Source organism: Zea mays, chromosome 5, assembly GCF_902167145.1.
Source record: "Zea mays cultivar B73 chromosome 5, Zm-B73-REFERENCE-NAM-5.0, whole genome shotgun sequence".
In the NCBI taxonomy this organism is placed as follows: Eukaryota; Viridiplantae; Streptophyta; class Magnoliopsida; order Poales; family Poaceae; genus Zea; species Zea mays.
The window spans coordinates 210,064,016-210,083,542 of NC_050100.1; positions in this window are offsets into that span (position 1 = coordinate 210,064,016).

Genomic DNA, 19,527 nt, shown 5'->3' on the forward strand with positions numbered 1-19,527 from the left:
ATGCGGGACTTCATGACCGCATGTGACTACTGCCTCTCCGACTGTTCCGACGGTAGCTGCAGCCTCGACGACGAGGACTGCGGCCCAAGCCGCGAATGTTTCCACGTCGAGCTAGGGGATCCCACCGAAGGCAATCATCTCGGCATGCCGGAGGATGGTGATCTCCCTAGGCCCGTGCCTCGCGCTGACATCCCACGGGAGCTAGCTATGGTCCCCGTTCCGGCGGGGGGTCACGACCCACAGCTCGAGCAAGTCCGTGGGGCGCAGGCCAGGCTCGACGAGGGAGCAGGAGCGCTTGAGCCGATGCGCCGGGACGTCGGGCAGGTATGGGCGGGCCAACCCCCGGCCGGAGAAATACGTCACCTGCCCCAGGGTCTCCAGCACCGCGTCGCCAACGACGTCAGGGCCAGGCCGCCACCCGCATCCAGTGGGGTCGGTCAGAACCTGGCTGCAGCAGCAATGCTTCTCCGCGCGATGCCGGAGCCATCAACCACCGAGGGTTGGCGAATCCAGGGAGAGCTCAAGAATCTCCTGGAAGGCGCTGCGGTCCGACGGGCCGAGAGCTCTGCCTCCCGAAGGCAGGGATACCCCTCGGAACCTCATGCCGCGACTTCCCGATTCATGCGGGAAGCCTCGGTCTACACCGGGCGTACGCGCAACACCGCGCCTGCGGCTCCGGGCCACCTCGACAACGAGCACCATCATCGCGACCGTCGGGCCCACCTCGACGAGAGGGTGGGCCGAGGCTACCACCCCAGGTGTGGGGGACGCTACGACAGCGGGGAGGATCGGAGTCCCTCGCCCGAACCACCCGGTCCGCAGGCCTTCAGCCGGGCCATCCGACGGGCGCCGTTCCCGACCCGGTTATGACCCCCGGCTACTATCACAAAGTACTCGGGGGAAACGAGACCGGAACTGTGGCTCGCGGACTACCGCCTGGCCTGCCAACTGGGTGGAACGGACGACGACAACCTCATCATCCGCAACCTCCCCCTGTTCCTCTCCGACACCGCTCGCGCCTGGTTGGAGCATCTGCCTCCGGGTCAGATCTCCAACTGGGGTGACCTGGTCCAAGCTTTCGCCGACAACTTCCAGGGCACGTACGTGCGCCCCGGGAACTCCTGGGACCTCCGAAGCTGCCGGCAGCAGCCGGGAGAGTCTCTCCGGGACTACATTCGGCGATTCTCGAAGCAGCGCACCGAGCTGCCCAACATCACCGACTCGGATGTCATCGGCGCGTTCCTTGCCGGCACCACCTGCCGCGACCTGGTGAGTAAGTTGGGTCGCAAGATCCCCACCAGGGCAAGCGAGCTGATGGACATCGCCACCAAGTTCGCCTCTGGCCAGGAGGCGGTCGAGGCTATCTTCCGAAAGGACAAGCAGCCCCAGGGCCGCCCATCGGAAGATGCTCCCGAGGCGTCCACTCCACGCGGCGCCAAGAAGAAAGGCAAGAAGAAGTCGCAAGCAAAACGCGACGCCGCCGACGCGGACCTTGTCGCCGCCGACGCGGACCTTGTCGCCGCCGCCGAGTACAAGAACCCTCGGAAGCCCCCGGAGGTGCTAACCTCTTCGACAAGATGCTCAAGGAGTCGTGCCCCTATCATCAGGGGCCCGTCAAGCACACCCTCGAGGAGTGCGTCATGCTTCGGCGCCACTTCCACAGGGCCGGGCCACCCGCGGAGGGTGGCAGGGCCCGCGACGACGACAAGAAGGAAGATCACCAAGCAGGAGAGTTCCCCGAGGTCCGCGACTGCTTCATGATCTACGGTGGGCATGTGGCGAATGCCTCGGCTCGGCATCGCAAGCAAGAGCGTCGGGAGGTCTGCTCGGTGAAGGTGGCAGCGCCAGTCTACCTAGACTGGTCCGACAAGCCCATCACCTTCGACCAAGCTGATCACCCCGACCACGTGCCGAGCCCGGGGAAATACTCGCTCGTCGTCGACCCCATCGTCGGCGACGTCAGGCTCACCAAGGTCCTTATGGACGGGGGCAGCTGCCTCAACATCATCTACGCCGAGACCCTCGGGCTCCTGTGCGTCGATCTATCCTCCGTCCGAGCAGGCGCTGCGCCCTTCCACGGGATCATTCCCGGGAAGCGCGTCCAGCCCCTCGGACGACTCGACCTTCCCGTCTGCTTCGGAATGCCCTCCAACTTCTGAAGGGAGACTCTGACGTTCGAGGTGGTCGGGTTCCGAGGAACCTACCACGCGGTACTGGGGAGGCCATGCTACGCGAAGTTCATGGCCGTCCCCAACTACACCTACCTGAAGCTCAAGATGCTGGGCCCCAACGGGGTCATCACCGTCGGCCCCACGTACAAACACGCGTTCGAATGCGACGTGGAGTGTGTGGAGTACGCCGAGGCCCTCGCCGAGTCCGAGGCCCTCATCGCCGACCTGGAAAGCCTCTCCAAAGAGGTGCCAGACGTGAAGCGCCATGCTGGCAACTTCGAGCCAGTGGAGACGGCCAAGGCCGTCCCTCTCAACCCCAGTGGCGACACCTCCAAGCAGATCCGGATCGGTTCCGGGCTCGACCCCAAATAGGAAGCAGTGCTCGTCGACTTTGTCCGCGCAAACGCCGACGTCTTTGCGTGGAGTTCCTCGGACATGCCCGGCATACCGAGGGATGTCGCCGAGCACTCGCTGGATATTCGGGCCGGAGCCCGACCCGTCAAGCAGCCTCTGCGCCGATTCGACGAGGAGAAGCGCAGAGTGATAGGCGAGGAGATCCACAAGCTAATGGCAGTAGGGTTCATCAAAGAGGTATTCCATCCCGAATGGCTTGCCAACCCTGTGCTTGTGAGAAAGAAAGGGGGGAAATGGCGGATGTGTGTAGACTACACTGGTCTCAACAAAGCATGTCCGAAGGTTCCCTACCCTCTGCCTCGCATCGATCAAATCGTGGATTCCACTGCTGGGTGCGAAACCCTGTCCTTCCTCGACGCCTACTCAGGGTATCACCAAATCAGGATGAAAGAGTCCGACCAGCTCGCGACTTCTTTCATCATGCCCTTCGGCATGTACTGCTATGTCACCATGCCGTTCGGTTTGAGGAATGCAGGCGCGACGTATCAGCGGTGCATGAACCATGTGTTCGGCGAACACATCGGTCGCACGGTCGAGGCCTACGTCGATGACATCGTAGTCAAGACAAGGAAGGCTTCCGACCTCCTCTCCGACCTTGAAGTGAGATTCCGATGCCTCAAAGCGAAAGGCGTCAAGCTCAATCCCGAGAAGTGTGTCTTCGGGGTGCCCCGGGGCATGCTCTTGGGGTTCATCGTCTCCGAGCAGGGCATCGAAGCCAACCCGGAGAAGATCGCAGCCATCACCAGCATGGGGCCCATCAAGGACTTAAAAGGCGTACAGAGGGTCATGGGATGTCTCGCGACCCTGAGCCGCTTCATCTCACGCCTCGGCGAAAGAGGTCTGCCTCTGTACCGCCTCTTAAGGAAGGCCGAGTGTTTCGCTTGGACCCCTGAGGCCGAGGAAGCTCTCGGGAACCTGAAGGCGCTCCTCACAAAGGCGCCTATCTTGGTGCCTCCAGCTGATGGAGAAGCCCTCTTGGTCTACGTCGCCGCGACCACTCAGGTGGTTAGCGCCGCGATTGTGGTCGAGAGGCAAGAAGAGGGGCATGCATTGCCCGTTCAGAGGCCAGTTTACTTCGTCAGCGAGGTACTGTCCGAGACCAAGATCCGCTACCCACAAGTTCAGAAGCTGCTGTATGCAGTGATCCTGACGAGGCGGAAGTTGCGACACTACTTCGAGTCTCATCCGGTAACTGTGGTGTCATCCTTCCCCCTGGGAGAGATCATCCAGTGCCGAGAGGCCTCGGGCAGGATTGCAAAGTGGGCGGTGGAAATCATGGGCGAGACAATCTCGTTCGCGCCTCGGAAGGCCATCAAGTCCCAGGTATTGGCGGACTTCGTAGCCGAATGGGTCGACACCCAGCTACCGACGGCTCCGATCCAACCAGAGCTCTGGACCATGTTTTTTGACGGGTCACTGATGAAGACGGGAGCCGGCGCGGGCCTGCTATTCATCTCGCCCCTCGGGAAACACCTACGCTATGTGCTACGCCTCCATTTCCCGGCGTCCAACAATGTGGCTGAGTACGAGGCTCTGGTCAACGAGTTGCGGATTGCCATCGAGCTAGGGGTCAGGCGCCTCGACACCCGCGGCGACTCGCAGCTCGTCATCGACCAAGTCATGAAGAACTCCCACTGCCGCGACCCGAAGATGGAGGCCTACTGCGATGAGGTTCGGCGCCTGGAAGACAAGTTCTACGGGCTCGAGCTTAACCACATCGCTCGGCGTTACAACGAGACGGTGGACGAGCTGGCAAAAATAGCCTCGGGGCGAACAACGGTTCCCCCGGACGTCTTCTCCTGGGATCTGCATCAACCCTCCGTCAAGATCGACGACTCGCCCGAGCCTGAGGCGCCCTCGGTCCAGCCCGAGGTACCCTCGGCACAGCCCGAGGCACCCTCAGCTCGGCCCGAGGCACCCTCGGTTCAGCCCGAGGTACCCTCAGCCTCCGAGGGCGAGGCACTGCACGTCGAGGGGGAGCAGAGCGGGGCCACGCCTGATCGAAATTGGCAGACCCCGTACCTGCAATATCTCCGCCAAGGGGAGCTACCCCTCGACCGAGCCGAGGCTCGGCGGGTAGCGTGACGCGCCAAGTCGTTCGTCTTACTGGGCGATGAGAAGGAGATCTACCACCGCAGCCCCTCGGGCATCCTCCAGCGATGCATCTCCATCGCCGAAGGTCAGGAACTCCTGTAAGAGATACACTCGGGGGCTTGCGGCCATCACGCAGCGCCTCGAGCTCTTGTCGGGAATGCCTTCCGACAAGGCTTCTACTGGCCAACAGCGGTGGCAGACGCCACTAGAATTGTCCGCACCTGCGAAGGGTGCCAATTCTATGCGAAGCAGACCCACCTACCCGCTCAGGCTCTGCAGACGATACCCATCACCTGGCCCTTTGCTGTGTGGGGTCTGGACCTCGTCGGCCCCTTGCAGAAGGCGCCCGGGGGCTACACGCACCTGCTGGTCGCCATTGAAAGTTGCCTAGAGGGGGGGTGAATAGGCAAGTTAAAACTTTTTCAACAAAAACTAGAAGCAAACTGGGTAAAACTGAATTGATCTTGAAATTCACCCAGTTAACTTTGGAAATGAGATGTTCTAAATAATCCACAGGGTTCAAAGTAGTAGATCTGAGAAGGGCACTTCTCAAAATCCACACACCAAAAAGATATAAACAATCTTTCACGGAATGGTGAGAGAACGAAGAACACAAACAAACACAATGAGCAAGAACACAAGAGACACAAGATTTATCCCGAGGTTCGGTCACACCACCAAGGTGCCCTACTTCCTCGTTGAGGCGCCCACAAAGAGCCGGGTCTCTTTCAACCCTAATCCTCCCTTTGCCGACCACAAAGGTCAAGCCCACACAATAATCTTTGCTCAAACGAGCGGGTAATACAAACTTTCTTGTGGTCTTCCACAAGATTTGGAGACTCACAAGCGACACCTAGTCGTCTAGGAGCTAGAAGCTCCAAGAGTAATGAATCCACAAAGAACTCGATGTAGTACCAAAGCTCGAATGAAGAAGAGCAAGAGGGATTTAGAGATGAAGCACCAAAATCGCAGCTCTTCAATCTCACTCAAAGATTTCTCTCCAAAGATTTGAAATGGGAGAGGCAAGAGGTGTGTGAGAGAGAGTGGGAGGTGTTTCTCAGGTTAGAAATGGAGTCCAAGTCGTGCTCTTCTATGGAGGAGAGAGGTGGGAGTGAGTATATATAGGTGGGGCTCCAAAACTAGCCGTTTTTGACTTTTCTGCACAAAAACCGGTTGAACCGGTCCCAAAACCGGTTGAACCGGTTTTTCAAAAAGCTGCGCACAGCTTTTTGGCTGACACAGCAGACTGGCAGAAAAAAGTGAACAGTGCAAAAACCGGTTGAACCTGTTTTAAAACCGGTTGAACCTGTTTCCACCAGACAAAAACCGGTTGAGTGTCCGGTTGAGTGTCCGGCTGAACCAGTATTTTCAAAAAGGTGAACAGTGCAAAAACCGGTTGAACCTGTTTTAAAACCGGTTGAACCTGTTTTTCCAAAAAGCAATTTTGGCCAAGATAGACTTAAAAAGGTTGTACTACATACTTTCACTAAGGATTAACAAGGGTAAAATGGAAGTTTTAGATCAAGGATTTTGAGCTTTAGTACCAACACCAACCTTCTTTTTGGATCCCCCTTGATAGTACGACGATTCCTATACTCAAGTTAAATAAAATATAATTAAGTAAACTCCTTGAGTCATTGGTGTCTCAAGTGTGATTTCTCCATGATGTTGCTTCATAAGGATCACAAACATCTTTGTCTCACCTTTTGAAGCAAACACAAATCGAGCCTGTGACTTGTGCCATTTCACCATATATGAGTTCAAATCATGGCTTCAAGTCACCTTACTGATGCATCAACATGTTGTAACTCTTCATAGCTGATTAGTTCATCGACTTAGTGCAAGTACTCTCTTCTTCACCTTAGCCATGGTACCTCGGTCTACAAGTCGTCGCTTGGCCTTCACCTTCGCTTAGTTCCTCGAAGCCCTTTCCTTGCTATCTTCACCCTATCAAGCCATTCTTGAGTCACATCCTATTGAGCATCCATTGAGAGAATCATTTCTTCAATATTGTGAACCTTGCTTGAATGTCATCTAGATATAACTGCTAAGATCAATCAAGCTCTAGTTTGATTCTCATATATTCATATATGGACTAATAGTAATATGGTCAAGCCAATTCACGATTCCTTATATCTTATTCACTTTGGCTTGACCAATCCTCTTAATCACTTCAACCACTATTATGATCATATTTATGCATAGTGATTTCTCAGGACTTGTCCATATATTCAAACCAATATAGAGACCATATTATATCCATTTGCATTGTCTCACTGGTTATTTGACCTTGTGTTGAACCTTGTTCACTGATCATTATACACTATTCAAGTATGTTCATCATACTGAATTTCCTGTTCAACACTTAGCAAACTTGTTAGACCTTTAAATGTGTTGTTATCTAAATCACCAAAACTCACAAAAGGGATGAATGCACTTTCAATCTCCCCCTTTTTGGTGATTGATGACAACACATTTAAAGCTTACATAAGATTTGATAAATAAGATTTTGAATCCTATGATATAGTTTCCTCCCCCTAAATATGTGCATTTCAGAAAATACCAATTTTGTACTCAAATGCCAAATCCACATATTTGGGTCAAAGAGTGAAGACAACATATATCATACTATTCATAGGGTGCTTTGTGTCATAAATAAATGTGATGCATATCAACAAAAAGGATTCTTATGCACTTTTAGATTTAACGATAAGGGAATTTTAAACTGCATCAAGAGTAGCTATTTAGAAAACAAAGATTACAATCCATATGAATGAGATACAAATTTACCATTTTGGATTGTCTTAGTATAGCTTACTCAAGTGAAACTTATTCTCTATGACACAAGATATATAATGTTCTCCCACTAGATATGTGCATCAAGTATTTGAATGACTTGCCACATGCACTTTCAATTCAGTTAAGAGTCTCATGAGGAGTATATTACATATCATGGTCAAGGCATGACAAATTTGCAATGAATTAACTTATGCCTAAGAATACTTACCACCATATAGAATGTACCATTTATTATACCAATTTGACAGATCTTACTATCTGTGGTGGTGTTACCTTAGTATTCTTCTTTTCATCATTTGTGGAGACTTCCTTCTTTGTTATCTCTTTTCCTTTTAAAACTAGTCGATAAAACACTTTAAAAAGAGGTATTAGTAGTACAAGGAAGTATTTAATGAATGATGATATCTATATATGAATGGCAAACAAATCATCATTTATGAGGCGTAAAAGGCATAAATTAAATTCCTTTTAAGTTAATGCACATGGATGAGTGAATTAACAATATGCACCAATTTACAAATTTAATCCAAAAGGAATTTAACCTTCATATTGACATTTTCTTTTCATAAAATAGATTATTACTAATTGAAAGTATGCCACTTGAAAGGAACTACTATTGATCAACTACCAATTGAAGCAATTAGTTCCATACCTTTGCCTTGAGCATTCCTAATCTTTCTTTTAGGTGAAGATTAACCTTTAAAACTTGTGATTTTACCAATTGAAAGAGCACAATCTCTACTTATGAATTTCATGAAATAGCTTAAAAGAGATTGCATTAGTAACACAAGCAATAGTTTCCTATTTAGCAACCTCTAGTATATGAATGACAAGAAGGTTACTAAAACATGCAAGGAAACCTCATGATATGAACTAAATTACCCTTACAAGCATCATGCATAACATCAATTGTAAAAAAGATGAAAGTAGCATGATTATTTAATTAAGTCTCACCAGAGTGATTAATGGAGAAGACTCAAAACCAATTTAAACAAGAATGAATACATCACATAGTATTGGTTCGATCTTCTTTGAATGTTGAATGGCACACTCCATTTGGGAAACACATTTTCATGTTGTGAGACTACATAAACACTTAGATAGGAACATTAGTCTCACAACTCTAGTCATATAGAGAATTCCCCATTTGGTAAGTGCTATAAGAATTTGAATTTCTTACTTAGCACTCTATTCATTTAAGAACATGGGATAATACTCTTTATGTCTAGGTCATGGCAATAATATGATGATTAACTTGAAATATGCCACAAGATACATACAATCAATTTAAAGCATGTAGATTGTCACAATATAAAAATATGAACTTGCAATCTACCATATAATTAGATCCTTTCCAAAGCAAGGTAAAATCTTTTAAGTTCATTCTCAAGTGCTTCATTTTTCCTATGTGGCTACAAAAGACACAAAGGAATATTCCAATTAAAAGCAATGTGCACTTAAGAATTAATTGTTACCATCCTTTGGATATCACTTGGTTGTAGGCCTTTTGCTTGATTCGCACAAAGGTTAATCCTTATTTCCTACAACACAAGTTCTTGCTAGAGATGAATATGAAGTTAGTGATATAACAACTCAATTCATCTTTGGGTCAATCTTAAAGGATAGACAATGTAAGATTGATAGCTTGAGATAAGAATTGAGTTGAACCGCTCAAGCACCCCAAAGCTTCATATCATCTCTGGGTACCTGCAAAACTTATTAAGTACATTTTGGTACCCATCTCATGATAGGTCCATCAAGGTTAGCCAATAAGGACTTAGGCACCCAAATAGCCTTGGTCCTAGAATATGGTGAACTCATCACCTTTCTAGCACAAGAGTCAAATTTGGGTCTCCTAAGCATATTTGAATGTATTGACAAGTTAGGCTTAGGAGTTTTACCCTTTGGACAAACCTTGAATAGATGACCTTTTTCACGGCAATTGTAGCAAATGTGATGCTTGTCCTTGCAATGCATTTGCCTTTTGCTTTCATCCTTTTTGATGGTCATCTTTCTTGATCGTTCAAGGTCTTGATTCTTCATGTGGGGGCATGAATCAATTTCATGACCCTTCTCCTTGCATCCATAGCACCTTCTATCGCTTCTCTTTAATCTTTCTTTGTTGAAGCACATAGGTACATTGTTAGAGCAAATAGTATGAGCATTAATTTTCTTACCATGAATTTTGCTCATGCCCTTCTTGGAAAGCTTGGTATTCTTTTGAAGGGGTTTTGTGCATGCTACAGTTGTCCCCTTCTCAAGCTTTTTCACCATATTATCACGGTTATCTTGAGAAGGTTGAGCATGACACTTTCCCTTTAAAAGAGTTAAGCTCCTTCTTAGCCTTCCAACTTCTTCCTTGAGTTCTTTATTTTCTTGTGTCATAGAAATATCACTAATTCCTGAAATTTCTAGCTCAATGGAAGATTGGCTTTCTTGAGAGCAACATTTGTTAGCACATGATAATATAGTTTCTACTTGAGTACATGTGCATATGTGAGGTTGGTATGATTTCAAATTAGTTAACACAACCTCATGAGCCATTTCTAACATGATATGTGAATCCATAAATTTATTATGAGAGCACACATGCATATCATGTTTTTCTTGCAAAGCTAGATTTTCAATATTTAGCCTTTCAATATTTAGATTTTCATAAGATCTACAAAAAGACTGCCTATGAGCTTCTCACTGGTAACAAACCTAAAGTTGATTATTTTAGAGTATTCGGTTGTAAATGTTTTATTCTTAACAAGAGAGTCAAGAGCTCAAAGTTTGCTCCTAGAGTGGACGAGGGTTTCTTGCTTGGTTATGCATCAAATGCGCATGGATATCGTGTTTTCAACAATTCCACCGGTCTTGTTGAAATAGCGATAGACGTGACATTTGATGAGTCTAATGGCTCGCAAGGGCATGTTTCTAATGACACTGCAGGAAATGAAAAACTACCTTGTGAGGCCATAAAGAAACTTGCCATAGGTGAGGTGAGACCTCAAGAACGGGATGATGAAGAAGGAACCTTGTGGATGACCAATGAGGTAGTTGATGTGGGTGCAAGGGTGGTGAGTGACAATGTCTCCACCCAAGCAAACCCATCAACCTCAAGTCATCCAAACCACGAAGAAAATCATCAAAGGATGCCAACAGTGGTAGAAGATGAACAAGAAAATATTGATGGTGAAGTGCCTCTTGATCAAGTAACTGATGAGGAAGAGCAAATACAAAGACATCCATCAGTGCCTCATCCAAGAGTCCATCATTCAATTCAAAGGGATCATCCGGTGGACAACATCCTGGGTAGCATCAGGAGAGGGATAACGACTCGATCTCGTTTAGCTAATTTTTGTGAATTTTACTCGTTTGTTTCCTCTCTTGAGCCACTTAAGGTTGAAGAAGCATTGGGTGATCCGGATTGGATAACTGCGATGCAAGAGGAGTTGAACAACTTCACTAGGAATGAAGTCTGGTCCTTAGTCCAAAGACCCAAACAAAATGTGATTGGGACTAAATGGGTCTTTAGGAACAAGCAAGATGAAAATGGCGTTGTTACAAGAAACAAGGCAAGGTTGGTTGCCCAAGGCTATACTCAAGTGGAAGGACTTGACTTTGGTGAAACATATGCGCCGGTAGCAAGGTTAGAATCAATTAGAATATTAATTGCCTATGCTACTAACCATGATTTCAAGCTATATCAAATGGATGTCAAGAGCGCTTTTCTAAATGGACCACTACAAGAAAGAGTATATGTGGAGCAACCACCGGGCTTCGAAGACCCAAAGAAGCCAAATCATGTTTATCTTCTTCACAAGGCACTCTACGGGCTTAAACAAGCCCCTAGAGCTTGGTATGATTGTCTTAAAGACTTTCTAATTAAAAATGGGTTTACAATAGGAAAAGCTGACTCTACTTTGTTTACTCGAAAAGTTGATAATGAATTATTTGTGTGCCAAATATATGTTGATGACATTATATTTGGTAGTACTAATGAAAAATTTTGTGAAGAGTTTAGCAAAGTAATGACGAACAGGTTTGAGATGTCTATGATGGGCGAGCTTAAATACTTCCTGGGATTTCAAGTCAAACAACTCAAGGAAGGTACCTTTCTATGCCAAACTAAATATACTCAAGATATGCTCAAGAAGTTTGGCATGGAAAAAGCAAAGCACGCCAAGACTCCAATGTCATCAAATGGACATCTCGACCTAAATGAGGAAGGTAAACCTGTAGATCAAAAATTATATAGATCAATGATAGGATCACTGCTTTACTTATGTGCATCTAGGCCTGATATAATGTTGAGTGTTTGTATGTGTGCACGTTTTCAAGCAAATCCTAAAGACTGTCATCTTGTAGCCGTTAAGAGAATTCTAAGATACTTAGTCCACACCCAAAACCTAGGATTATGGTATCCTAAAGGCTCCTTTTTCGATTTGCTTGGCTATTCTGACTCAGATTATGCCGGTTGCAAAGTAGATCGAAAAAGCACTACTGGGACTTGCCAATTCCTTGGGCGGTCCTTAGTGTCATGGAGTTCCAAGAAACAAAATTGTGTTGCACTCTCCACTGCAGAAGCTGAATACATAGCAGCTGGGGCATGTTGTGCATAGTTGCTATGGATGAAGCAAACCCTTAGAGATTTTGGTTGTGAGTTTAACAAAATTCCTCTTTTGTGTGACAATGAGAGTGCCATAAAACTTGCAAACAATCCAGTGCAACACTCTAGAACTAAACATATTGACATTAGACACCATTTCTTGAGAGACCATGAAGCCAAAGGAGATATCGAACTTTTTCATGTGAGCACCGAAAATCAACTAGCTGATATCTTCACAAAACCCCTTGATGAGACTAGGTTTTGTTTTCTTAGGAGTGAGCTAAATATCTTGGATTCTCGAAACGTGACTTAATAACTAAAATTTTGATCAAATTTGATGATTGAAAATGGATTGTTTGAGCAATATGAATTGAGAAATGTCATTTTTATCTCTAAAATATCTCATGTCATATTTGCTAAGTGATATTACAGCCCTTCCGGGCAATATTTGAAATCTGGTTGAGTAAACCGGCTGAGTAGACCACTCAACCGGTTTCTTCCTGGTGGAAACCGGTTGAACCGGTCTAAAAACCGGTTGAACCAGTTTTGGCCGTCGCGCCGTCAGTCCGCGCGCAGTCTGCGCTGACAGCTGCGCAGTCTGCGCTGTCAGTTTTGCAGTCTGTGCTGTCAGTCTGCCAGGTTTTGCGCGCAGTCAACACTATTTTCTGCGCGCTTTTACTGCGCCGTTTGACCCAAAACCGGTTGAACCGGTTTTGAAACCGGTTGAACCGGTTTTCGGTTTTCTGGCGGCCGACTCCTCTCCTTTTTATACCTCTCCCTCTCTTCTCTTCCCTTCTCAGCCTTGTTTCCAGCCGCCGCCGCCACTTCTGTTTTTCCTCTCTCCTCTCCAAACTCTCTCAAGCTCTCATCCGTTTGGAAGTGTGGTTGGAGATCCGTTCTTCCCGGCGTGTTTCCACCATCTTCCTCCTTCTCGTTGGGAGATCTTGACCCCCATCTTCGGATCGAGGTATTGTTCTATGTTATTTCCTTGTACTCGATCCTACGTGTTCTTGATTATCTTATGTATCATTCGTTGGGTACATTTTGGTTTAAGTGATTGCAACACTTAGACTATCTTCATTTTGTCACAAACACTGTTTGAGATTAGCGATTTGATATTGTTCATTGTAGTTGAACCGCTCATATGAACGGTTGAAGTGCATGATTCAATCTCTTATGCGTTTCTTCTCAAACGTGGTTGATCCTTGCTCATCATAGGTTCTATCTCTTATTTCTTAGAATGGTGCGACGAAGGAACCCGTCAGTGGTCGAATCCGACTCATCGGATGAACAGGAGATCCATGGTGATACCCCTCCTCGCTCTCGATCCAAGCGAGGGCGCGGATGTGGAAATGTCATGCCGGGTACTGAGGCCTCCGGGTCTCAAAGTGCTCGCGGTCGGACTTCCCGGGCTCCCTCCGGTCGGTCTCGACCTGCTACGAATCCGCAGGCGTGGGAGCCTGCAAGTGACGATGACGGTGGGAAGGACGATGAAGTTGATCTTCCCCCGGCGTCGGCTCCTGTGATTCGCGGCTTGGTTCTCCACCGGGCCGAGGCTCGGCGTGCTGGCAATGAGCCAGTCACGGACTTCACGGCCAGTGGAGGGTCTGCTCTTCTCCAGGATCTGCGTTTCCAAAATCCGGTATTGCGTATTCGCGATGCCAGGATCGATGGAAATCGTTTCTGGACTCTTCACCATGTTGATTTCTATAATTCAGTTATTCTTCCCAAGAAGCATCAGCCCATCCTTCATCAACGTTATATTAACTGGGAAGGTTGCGAAGCAATTGGGGACCCAGAGATGTCACAGGCACTGAGGGCCTGTGAAAGGAAGCAAATGAAGAACATCATGACATTCCAATATGATTGGAATGATGAAGTGATTGCACAATTTTATTCCACTCTCTGGATAAAGCTGGCTGATGAGGAGAGCCATTACAACTACCCCTATCTGAACTTCTTCATTGAAGGTAGTTGGTACAAGGTGAGCTATCGTCGATTTGCTCACATTCTTGGTTTTTCTGACGAGGATATATCTGGAGACAGGATTAAGATTCATGATTTCCGTCAGCCCACAAGAGATGAAGCCAAGGACCTTCATTTGTCTGAGTCTGGAAAGTATTGGGAGTCAACCAACATTCACAAGTATTATCGCTATATCAACTCCCTCTGCAGGATGACCCTCATTCCAAAAGGGGGAAATCAGATGAACATCCTTGGGGAGAGCAAGGTCTTGCTCTCTTTTATGAAACCAAACAGCTCAGAAAGGATTAATGTCTTTGACATGATTTGGCAGGAGATTATTCATGCAGCCTGCTTTCCTTTGAAGGGGTGTCTTCATGCCCCATTCATTATGAAGATGATTGAGGTCGTGACCCAATTCAGATTTGAGAAAGGCACCCGACATCAGTCATACACTCCCTTCTGGATTGATCCCAACAATCCAGCTGGGCGTCTCAGGAAAGCTCCCTCCAGTTCTCGTGGTCCTACATCTGCTGGTCCGTCTGCCGGTGCTGGTGCTGCGGCTGCTGCTGCTGGTGCCTCGCGCCCTTCCCCTGGCCGCGGATCTCCCACACCACGTGGTCGTGGTCGTGGTCGAGGTCATGGACGTGGGATGGGTGCCCGCCTGGCCCACGGATTTGCGTCCTTCTTCTCCATGTGCCGAAATATTGCTGCAGATGTCCATGAGGTGGCTCGACGTCAGCGGGAGACCGACGACAACCTTCGTCGTCAAGCTTCTGCTTTGGGTACTCCCTTCGCCCCTCGCTCTCCTGATGTACCTCTTCACCCTCCTCCTCCAGATGTCAACGAGTGGTACCAGCAGGCGTATGGGGTACCTTTTTCTACAGCTGATGACGTCGAAGAGGAAGAAACTTACTTTGATGATCCGGAGCAGTTTGACCCACCCCCATATCGCGGGGATCCGGGTCAATCGTCCTCTTACCCTCCGCCCCAGGACCCGTCTGGCAGTGCTCCTCCTCCAGCCCAGTCTGGAGAGGAACATTTTGCCTACGACCTGGCGCAACACCTCTTTGCTCCTCATCAACCTCCTCCCCACTGGTGATCCTTGGCTTGACGCGTCTCTCTCTCTCTCTTTTTGGTTCTTGGTGCCAAAAAGGGGGAGAACGTTTATTATTCAGCACTTTATTTTTGTAATGAACACTTGGTCTGTAATAACTATTGGCTGCATGCATGGCTTGAAAGCCATAAACACTTGATGATGTGATGAGACGAGCTCTCATTATTGTAATAGCTGTAGAACTTTTTCATATCATATGCTATGCGATGATGAGCTTGAATGTGCTTTTACTCTTTATATTCAATTATGTTTCATATCTCATCATTTTTGTGTATTGTGTTGATTGTTCTCTCTCTAAATATGTTGCAAATTGACATATCAAGTCAATGTTAATATCGCAAAACTCATGCACATATTTAGGGGGAGCTACACATACACAAAAGACTTTTATCACAAGTATTTGTAACTTTTAATTATTATTTCCATTCTAGTTTGTTTTGGCATCAATCACCAAAAAGGGGGAGATTGTAAGTGCAATCAACCCTAATTGAGGGTTTTGGTGATTATTGACAAAACAAACTATGATTCTAACAAGTTTGCTCCTAGTATGTACACAGTATTTCTACAGACAGGAGAAGCACAGATCCTACGAGAATAAAAGTATAAAGCACAGCGGATTTAAAATTCCACATCAAATGGCGTGCTCCAAGTGCTATGAAACAAAGGCGGTGCTAAGTTTATAATTCTTGAGTCATAGGAATCGCCGTACAATTAAGAGGGATCCGAGACGGTTAAGTAAGTTGTGAAACGAGCCAAGTTCAATTCTTTTGCAAACTCCTTTGAGATCATTTTTTCCCAGATCATGAATGCTCTTGAGAAAAACAAATTTCACTTCCCACAAAGTCTCCACCTATGTTCTCTTCAAAATTCTCAAAGATTGGTTTTGGCCCCCAAAACCGGTTCAACCGGTCCTGAAACCGGTTCAACCGGTTTTGGTACTGTTCACCCTGCCACCTCTGCTCTGACCTGTCTGACAGTCAGAGCTGTCAGAAAAGTCGCAGCAGATATTTTTCTGAAACCGGTTGAGCCGAATTTTGACCCTACTCAGCCGGTTTTGAAACCGGTCCAGTGTCCGGCTGAGTAGACCAGTGGACCGGGATCCCCCTGGTAGAAACCGGTTCAACCGGTTTGAAAACCGGTTCAACCGGTTTTTGCCCACTTTCTCCCAACGGCTGCCAGCTTTTGGGGGATCCTTTATATACCCCCTCACACTCTCTCTCTCATTTACTTCTGCCTCTCCCACGAATCTTTGGCTGACCAACCCTCAAACAAGAGCATTCACTTCACCTCTCACACCCGCAATCGCATCTCCTTCAATCATTTGAAGGACCCTTGGTGTGAGGTGAACTCGATCGAACTCGCTGTCAATTTCATCTCGAATCTCCCATTCTTTTGTTCTTGAGCTCGTTGCAAACTTAACCGTGTGCGGATTTGTTACTCTTGGAACCTCGTGTTCCTTGACGGTTAGAGGTTGCTTGGGAGTCTCCAAATTTGTGGACGACCCCAAGAAGTTTGTATCACCCGCTCCTTGAGCAGATTTGAGAAGAGATTGCCTTGACCTTTGTGGTCGGCTTGTGGAGGATTAGGGTTGGAAAAGACCCGGCCCTTTGTGGGTTCCTCAACGAGGAGTAGGACACCTTTGTGGTGGTTGCCGAACCTCGGGTTATATCGCGTGTTCTTGTGTGTTCTTGTTAAGCACTTCATATTCGGTGGTTGGTTCATATTATTCATTTAAGTAGTTCTTGTGTAGGGCAAATCTTTAGCTATTTTCTTTACTACTTCGCATTTGTTCAATAGATTATTAAATTTAAGTTGAGTGGGTTCAAACTTGTTCAGTTGTGATTAAAATCGACTGAACCGGTTTGCACCTGTGCAACTTTAATTTAACCTATTTCGAAGTTTTTAGTGAAAATTTTCAGGTGTAGCCTATTCACCCCCCTCTAGGCTACTTTCAGCCATCGACAAATTCTCCAAGTGGATCGAGGTCCGGCCTCTGAACAGCATCAGGTCCGAGCAGGCGGTGGCGTTCTTCACCAACATCATCCATCGCTTTGGGGTCCCGAACTCCATCATCACCGACAACGGCACCCAGTTCACCGGCAGAAAATTCTTGGACTTCTTTGAGGATCACCACATCCGGGTGGACTGGGCCGCCGTGGCTCATCCCATGTCGAATGGGCAAGTAGAGCGTGCCAACGGCATGATTCTACGAGGGCTCAAGCCTCGGATTTACAACGACCTCAACAAGTTCGGCAAGCGATGGATGAAGGAACTCCCCTCGGTGGTCTGGAGCCTGAGAACAACGCCGAGCCGAGCCACGGGTTTCACGTCGTTCTTCCTGGTCTACAGGGCCGAGGCCGTCTTGCCCACTGACCTGGAATACGGCTCCCCGAGGACGAGGGCCTACAGCGATCAAAGCAACCAAGTTAGCCGAGAAGACTCGCTGGACCAGCTGGAAGAAGCTCGGGACAAGGCCTTACTACACTCGGCGCGGTACCAGCAGTCCATGCGACGCTACCACGCCCGAGGGGTCTAGCCCCGAGACCTCCAGGTGGGCGACCTGGTGCTTCGGCTGCGGCAAGACGCCCGAGGGAGGCACAAGCTCACGCCCCCCTGGGAGGGGCCTTTCGTCATCGCCAAAGTTCTGAAGCCCGGAACGTACAAGCTGGCCAACAGTCAAGGCGAGGTCTACGGCAACGCTTGGAACATCCAACAGCTACGTCGTTTCTACCCTTAAGATGTTTTCAAGTTGTTCATATACCTCGCACCCACGCAAAGTTTAGTCATCAAGGAAGGGTCGGCCTCGCCTCGGCAAAGCCCGACCCTCCCTCGGGGGCTAAAAGGGGGGGGACCCCCTCTGCGTTGAAATTTTCCTCGAAAAAAGATCTCTTCTGCCAGAATGTCTTTCGTGCTTTCTGACTACTTCGAAAAGTGGATCCTGAAAACGACGGAGTACACGTAAGCAGCCAAGGCTGACCGAGCCGAGGGACTCCTACGCCTCTGGGATACGGATACCTCACTCATCACCTTCTGCGATAAGTAACTCGCGTTCAGATAAAGTGATTCCGCGGACCGAACAAGTCTTTACGTTCGGAAGCTCTTCTGCCGAAGCGATCCTTCGAGCCTTCTCGACTGAGTCGGTGACAGGGCCTCATGGACGGGTGAAAGTACGTGTAAGCGGCAAGGCCGACCGAGCCGAGGGACTCCCACGCCTCCGGGATACGGATACCTCACTCATCACCTTCCGCGAGAAGCAACTCTTGCTCGCACAAACATCCCTGTTACCGACGAAAAAATCCAGATACTCGAAACAAGAGGAAAAGAGACGCAGCTTTACAACGCAGCGAGGGTGTGTGTTCTGGCCTCGGCGGCCGCAGAAGGCACACGCTACAAGACAATCTGATCCTGCAGGCTCAGGTCTTGACGCTGGAAGGGGGCAGCAGCACCCTCGGCATCGACGACAACTTCGGCGAGGTTCGACCTAGCCTCGGATGGTGACGCGGTCCGAAGACCTCCACTCCGAAGGACGACGTCATCACCACGCCCGGGCCATTGCTGCCAGGGTCTTCTCCGGGAATCCAGCCCGGGCAGGTGGCTCGGCCGGTCACCTCTGGGCCTCGGCCGACCATCTTCCAAGGGCGCCAGCCCGACCCGAGGCCTCGGCTGGTCAACTCCGGCGTCGGTCCCGCTAACGGACAACCCGGCTAGGCTCCGGCCAACCAGGTTTTCATTTTCGAGCCAACTCCGCCTCTGTTCGTGCTGATATGGCTACCCCTAGCCTCGGCTCGTCGAAGAGCGGCCAAGGGGTCCCTTTAACTAAGCTAGAGGAGCCTCAGACAACAAGGCCGACCGAGCCGAGGGACTCCTACGCCTCCGGGATACGGATACCTCACTCGTCACCTTGACACGGGGCGACTCATGCTTGGTGAAGCGGTTCAGATAATCAACAGGCGAGTCTTAGTGCTCGAAAATGAGGAAAAAACAAGGCTCCGTGCCAAAATTACATACATGTTCAGGCCTCGACAGCCATAATGAACAAAAACACTGGCATTCAAAGTGCCCTTACAAACGGAACTCCGGTTCCCCCTCCGCAGGTACGAACAACCCCACTCCATGGGGGAGGGCCTGCGGAGCAACAGAAGACTGACGAGCGGCTCGCCGCCGCCCGCTCTGACTACGACGACAACGACCCCCGCTCCGGGTGGCTGAACTACCGCAGCGCAGGCCTCAGGGTGGGCGCTGCTGCAATCTTGTCCTCGCCCACGCCGACGCTCGAGGGGCGAGGACAAGTACAAAGAGCCGGAGGCCCGAAGCGCGGATGGTGGCGGTGATCCCGTCGGCGACGGGGACTTCTCGAACCGTCGCCGCCTCAGCAC